This window comes from Malus domestica, chromosome 03, assembly GCF_042453785.1.
Source record: "Malus domestica chromosome 03, GDT2T_hap1".
In the NCBI taxonomy this organism is placed as follows: domain Eukaryota; kingdom Viridiplantae; phylum Streptophyta; class Magnoliopsida; order Rosales; family Rosaceae; genus Malus; species Malus domestica.
In genome coordinates this window covers 14,463,289-14,470,670 of record NC_091663.1, presented here as the reverse complement: position 1 = coordinate 14,470,670, position 7,382 = coordinate 14,463,289, and the positions used below count along the sequence as shown (strand labels likewise).

The 7,382-nt window shown below is 33.1% G+C and overlaps 1 long non-coding RNA gene across 1 annotated transcript; it reads left to right on the top strand.

Moving 5' to 3' along the window:
* The first annotated feature begins 4,911 nt into the window (after positions 1–4,911).
* Positions 4,912–6,787, top strand: LOC114824120 (uncharacterized). The gene is made up of 3 exons (XR_003772366.2): positions 4,912–5,209; positions 5,766–5,828; positions 6,539–6,787. It is a non-coding gene; the product is annotated as an uncharacterized lncRNA (long non-coding RNA).
* The last annotated feature ends 595 nt before the right edge of the window (positions 6,788–7,382 follow it).

Below are 7,382 nucleotides of genomic sequence, written 5' to 3'. Positions count from 1 at the left end.
CATTACGATGCAGAAATTTAAAAGGAAAGCCAACTGAAGTTTGAGGAACGTTATAGTGGGTTTGCAAAGAAGACTTTGTACTACTTAGACCCACTCCACTCATTCGCTCTCACATTTCAATTAAAAAAAATAAAAAATAAAACTTTAATACAAGTTTTAGGGTGGACTAAGTACCACTGAGGAGACCAGTAACTAAGTTCAGATCCAGATTTTTGCACGAATTTTCCTCGGCATTCATCATCAGGAGACATGTACAAGAAAGGGACAATTAAGAGCATGCAAAGATATATTCAGACATGGGTGCACGAATACACAAAGACACTGAGACAAAATCATTCACACAAATTCATAACCTATTCATCTAAATCGTGGTTGAGAATTTTTACCTTCCATTCTACCTTAAGATCTGCGATTTGGGTTGCTTCCTGCTCTGGATTCGAGAGTCCTGCACACGATATACACATGCATGAGGTACATCTCATCATTTTTACCTTGCATTGAGGACAAATATTCCAGTGATGGCTGTACTGAGATGGGATGGAGCAAGGCGAGTTTGTTTTAAGTTTGGGGGTTGCAGGTTGTACTTCGAATATGAGCTCTAGTTATGGAGGCACGGCTAGAGAGCAGCGGTTTTGTGTTAAGGTTTGAGAGAAATGAAGAGAGAGAAAGAGAGCTCTCATGACTCTGGGCTATAGATGGCTGAGAGCTTGTCTCAGAAATGAAAGATGATGGAAATGACTGTGTTTTCAGTTATATGGTGGAGCTTTAGGGTTTCAGTCCCACATGTGTATCGCACGTGTGCCAGGCGTGGGCTGGTTTTCAATCGGTGCATGGATCTTTTCAAGGCCCAGTTTCTTTTGGTTTCCAGGGTTGCCAATCGTGCTCCATGTTTCTTTGCATCAGGCCCTATGTCTAATGCCAAGTCCAAATTTTTAAATCCAGGTGCATTCTTTTCTTGTCTTTCTTTCTTTATTTATGTTGTTTTTTTTTAATTTTTCTTTTCTTCATTTCATTTAGTTAGGTTTCTTTATTGACTTTACTGTTTTTTTACGCTTAGTTAGGTTTCTTTAGTGTCTTTGCTGTCATTTCTTTTTCCACACCTTGAGAACAATGTGTGATTTAAGTTTTGGGGTGGGAAATAAGAAATTTTAGATTTTTAATTTTTGAGTCAAATAAAAAAAATTTCATTCTTTTTAAGTTAATATCCATAGATTATTTTAAACGTTAGAACAAATGGACATAGTAAAGGTTAATCCCACAGTAGAGTCTTTTCTATTTATCGTTGCTTAGACATTAATTCATGAGTTATACTTTGAAAATTTGCACATTCACATCAACATGGTTTGTGGGGAGTGAGATTGAAACACTTACTTTTAGTCTAAGTTTGATTTTAATTTTTGTTTTAAGTAAAGTTAGTTATTGTTATGAATAAAGTAATAATTGTTCCACCCGAGGCTTTGCCTAGTAACCGGGCCAGTCCTGTCTGATCAACAGTGATTCTCGCGTCAAACGGTAGAGTCTTGGCATGGGGCATGGTGGTTAGTTGGTTTCATAGCCTTTTCAGCTCTAGTTAACAAGTCCTTAGGGGTGTTCTACAACTAGTGCCCTAAAGCCTTTGTGGTTTGGGAGTCATTGACCTAAAGCTCGTTACATGGGTTGGATCGAAAGCTTAAGGGAATTGATATTGCACGACCACTATTGTTACTTAAAAAAAAAAAACAAAGAGCAAAAATCGGAGAAAGAAAAAAAAAAGATTATGTTGGTTCACTTTACAACAAAGGAAGTTAATGAATTCTTTTCTAATTGATTCTAAATGGCTTAGACTCTGTGGTGGGATTAGTTGAAACTTTTGGAAAGATGTTCTAATTTTTAACGTTTTCTATGGACTGCAACTTGAAGGTGAAATTTTGTCTTAGTTGAGTTTTAATAAAGTTTGCTAGTTTGCTAGTTTTTATCTTTGTTTTTGAGTTTTGTTTTGCTTGAGGACAAGCAAAAAGCTAAGTTTGGGGGTATTTGATAAGTCGATATTATACTATATATTTTACCCTATTCTTAGTATTAATTTATTGATTATTTTGGTATAACTTTGATACTTTGTTATATATTTTCAATGTACGACATTCGACTTCCTTTGGAGCAAAAAGTAACCAAACGGATGAATTTTGGAGTGATTCCAATTTAAGGATGTTTGTGAGTCTTTCACGATGATTGTATCAAAAGTCCAGATTTTTCTACCTAGCCGTTTGACCATGGTGAAGAAATAAAGGCCCAGCGCGCAGCTTTCCCAGATTGACGTTTCTGGATGTTTTGGGTATTTTGAAAGTCAATATGGCATATTTTGAGAAACATTCCTTCTGAATATTTGTAGGGAACGTCTCCATCTTTCAAAAGAGACCTTTTGGGACCAAATCGGAGTTGATTTGGTTGGTCAAAAGTCTGATTTTCTAAGAACTCCAAATTCTAGTTCAAATAGGAAACCTTTTATTTTCTCTTTTATTATTTTATTATGTTTCCTAGTTTTATTCTAAAACCTTTTAGGGTTTTATTTTGTATAGTATAAATAAGACATTTAGCCATTAGGGAGATAAGGAGAGAGAATGCAAGCATTTTGGCTTTAGAGAGCTTTTGATGATTCAAGTTTATCTTCAAGGTGTTTTCTATCCATGTTTTTAATAATATTTTGTTTTATGATTGTTCGTAACTAGTTTCGTTTGCTAGGGAGAGGCCACGAGCCTTAGCAAGAATATGTAGTTTCTTTTCAATTTACTTATGATATTATGCATGCAAGTTTTGAACTATTAATCACTATGCTCTAAACTATCTAATTGTCTTGATGATTGACCACCATTAGGATATTTAGAAAAGCAATTTGATGCAATTTTGGCGGAGGGCTGTCCCTGAAATTGGTGCTGGCTTCTTGTCGTTAATATGTGTAACCTCTTAGGATGGACGACACGTATTAAGGGTTATATGATTTTTCATAAGGTTTTCATAAAACTTAATGAGTCTTGCATGTTCACATTCGATCTGGATGCCACGAACGGGTTGGATGTTAGATATAAGTTCTATGTTGGAGGTTCCAAGTAGGATATACTTCAGGAAAGCCTAATCTTCCAATATGCATGTGTAAATCATAAGTAATTGAAAGAATTACGTAGGATTGTTAAGGTGACGGCAGAACCCTAGTGCTTAAATAAATTGCAAAATTATTTTCTTTTGGTTTTCTTCACTTTCTCAATTTATTTAATTGTTTTTAATTAAATTCGTTTTGTAACACTTGGAATATATATATATATACCTGGCATTCGTGTCGTGTTTTCCGTGCTCGTGTCGTTTTTGTGTCATACCCGTTATCTTAACGGGCTGTGTCATGTAACACCTGTTAAAATAAACGGGAAAAATGACGCGACCCAAAATCGACACGATAATACTAACAGGTAATATGACCCGACCTGTTACCCGTTAAGGAAAATATATTTTAAACCAATAAATAATTAAATGAAAAACATAATACTAAATAAGTATATACATACCATATTGTCACATCCAAAACATAAAAAAAACATTTTTCTTTTAAGTATATTTTCACTTACCTAAAGTCTTTAATAGTTTTTTTAATTAATGTAGAAGTGTAAAAAAATATAGAAAAAATATATAAACGCTCGTAATGACAAGCTTTACAACTTTCATGAAGAGCTTAACTTCGAAATTCGCCATTCTAATAATATAAATCATAGATCAAAATTTAACCGTTGATTGTTGTTTACATTAACACTTCATTGTTGTCATCAAATTTTGGTTTTTCAGATTTTCTTTTTTGAAAACTTGATCTATTAGAGGATGCAGGAACATGAACGGTTTAGATCATTGATATTATATTAAGAGTTTTACGGTTAGTGAAAATATTGCTTGATGTTTATAAAGTTTCGACAAACTATATGACATCAACTCATATTTCAGTTACTTGTAAATATCGAAACATGCTATCAAAGATCTGAACATTCATCTTCTTACATCCGCCAGATGATCATGTTTTCAAAAAAGAAAATTTAAAAAATGAAATTCAATAAGAAGAATAAAGCGTAAATGACAATCGACGGTTAAATATAAATTAAAGGTTTATGAATTATAGTGTTGGATTTTGAAGCTGACCCCTTCATGAAAGTTGTAAAGTTTGTCACTATGAGTGATTGTATATTTTTTTTACATTTTTTACACTTCTACAATAATTATTATTAATTTTATTAATTTTTCCCTTAAATAAAAAACATTATTCATGAAGGTTTGGAGGATTTTAAAAATCTAAATGATAATGTAAGTGTAACCTTTATCTACTCGTGAAGGAATAATGATGAATCACGAGTGTTTATATATTCTTTCACATTTTTCATACTTGTATGTATGTCTTCTTAGTTCTTGCCTATACAAATACTAAATTAGTTTATTTTAATTTTGGACAATAACATATTAAGTAAATTTTTTCTTAGTAATGATAATAAGGAACTCTCATAATAAAAATAAATAATGACTAACACTTTTTTTTTAAACTTATATAGAATAATAATACAAAACTATATATTTAATATAGAATATATTGTATATATTAATATGGCTATTGTACTTTATAATAAATCTTTTAGTAATTAAACTTTAAAATTATCAAAATAATTTTTTTCTTAACGGGTCGAAATGGGTTACCCACGTGTTACCTGCATGTATACCCGTTAACGGGTTCTTAATGGGTCACCCGATAATAACCCGATAAGTTATCGTGTTGACCCGAAACTCGTTATTTTCCTGTTGTTTTCGTGTCGTGTTAGAAACTACCGGGTATATATATAAATAAATATATATATATATATATGTATATATAAATTATAGGAGTAAGATTATTTTAGCTTAAAAAAAAAACAAACAAACAAAGGATGATCTATACGTGTAGACATCCCAACTCTTCTTCTTCCCAACCATCACACAGTGGGGAACCAAGATAATCAAATTCTGTCCATAAATGTTAGGGGTGATGTGGGTAGTCTAGGGGGAGTGAGTAAGTATCCTAAAACAGAGATGAAATGATGGGATTAAAGGGAGTATTTCTAGCTCTCACTGAAGAATTAGAGGAGAATGAGAGATTTTGGAGAGGGAAAAGTAGGAAATCAGAAGAGGGGAGCTGAGAGGGTGTTGGTGTGATCTTTGATTGGTACAAAAGGTTAGCTTAAATTTGTTAATTTTTCTATTTTCTTACCACTACAACTTTGATTTCTAGAAAACTGCAGTTTCGTGAGGCTCAATTTGGCTCTTGTTTTCTCTCAATCCATTACATTTTTTTAAAAAGTCTTCTTATATATTTGAAATTAGACATGACAAGGAACAAAGCCCAATTTATTTCATTGATTTTGGTTGAGATCTTCTATGGAAAAATATGATTTAAAAATGTGAAAAAAAATTAGAAATCTGCAGATTTTCTGCAGAAAAACTGTTTGCGAACTCAACTTTGGAGCTTGATTATTTTCTTCTCTTAAATCCATTTTGGGAAACTCTTATTAGATTAGAAACTAGGTTTGTTAAGCTTTAAAAACCAGGTAATTTCATCATTTTCCATGGAGTTTTGAGGGATGAAAATGGGGTCACAATATGGGGATTTAAGCTTGGTTCATCAGGAGGTTGTGACAGGGGTATATTTGGGTAAACTTTTGATAGGCTGAAATTGAATCTTTATTCCAACTTTAAGCTAACTTTTATTATTATTATTTATGTGATTTTAGGTTTGGGAGTGACTCCGGACACTTCGAAGGCTTAGAGAGGTATTCTAGTTAGCTGGACTTGAGGTAGGGGCTCTATTTCCCGATGATAGTTCTATGTCATGTTTAATCTTTGTGGTATTAGTAATTATACCTATTATAGTAGTAATGAAATGCTCGGATGGAATGGAAACATTTGATTGTCATGGTTGTGTTATGGGCTGATAGTTTCCTCTCTGGTGTATTTTATATATTGATTTTGTTAAATGTTATTATGTGTTGATGAGTGGTTGAGCTATGTAAAATTTCTGGATTGAATAAGTTGAGGTTTACAATTGTGTCTGTGAAATTGAAATGCTCAGGTTGCATTACATGTTTTAGAGTCAAGTGTTGAATTGTGTAAAGTTGGTAAAACAAAGTATTGAAAACTTATATATGTTCAAACGTAGGGTGAAGGGCTTGAACATGTAGTTGGGTGTTGGGGGAAGGACCCATATTAATGAAATTGAAATTACTAATAAAATTCGGGGTTAAGGGAGGAATGGGAGTTCACTTATATTTTATGGTGTTCGGAACCAAGTGGTATAAGCATAGTATGGGACGTGCGGGTTTGGATGCCATAAATATAAGTTAGTGGGATTAGAAGGGAGTGAGTTCTTGTGTACTTCTTTGTCATATCATTTGTATTTTACCGTATTGTTTGATGCATGACACTTTGATTAACTGTGATAAATGAACTTGAAGGGCATATGGTTCCTACTGGGCATGAAATGCTCACACCCTATTAGCTATTGCAGGTACTAGTATGGAGGAACTTGATGATGACCTGTCTCTAAATGGATAGCCATATCATGTGTGTGCTTGTTTCCTAGTTGTGCTTAGAATAAAGTGTCTTAGTATCTTAAGAGTATGTTGTAAGAGTTGAACTCTTTAAACTCATGATGTATTAAATAAACAGGTTTAAGTGAACTTTTAGATGGCTTTGGTTCCATCATACTTATGTTGTAATATTTAATTTTATTTCTAAGATACTATTCATGCCCTAAGTCGATTGTCATCCTTATTCTCGAATTTGGGGTGTGACACGTTTTTAATATTTTAGGTCATTAAATCACTTTTTTTCTAAACTTTGTTTTCAAATAATTAATTAAGATTTGATTTTAACAAAAATTATTCATTCAATCCCTACGGAAAACAACCTTGCTTGAGCTGCTATACTACAACCTTGTACTCTTGCAAGTATTTTTAAGTGTTTTATCCCTATTTTTGCAGTTAGTAAAAATCCTATCAGTATTCATATTACTTAACGTATACTGAGATAATAATGCTCTTCCAGTCTCAGAAGTTTGAAGTTATGGAGCCTGTTGCTGCTCAAACCATGGAAGTAACAAGTTTCAAATCACTTGCAGAATCTCCTGTTCTCAGCTCTGTTCTTTCTGCTTATGCCTTCAACATAAACCCTAATGAGGAGGCCGATCCAAACGATGCCGAATTTACAATTCCCATAGTTCATATGTCTCTTCTCACATTGGTATCTCCTGATCAACGTTCCCAAATCATCCATGACCTCGTCAAAAATTGCCAAGAATGGGGCTTCTTCATTGTAAGTAGTTAAACTACCTACTAACTACTTCAGTTAAT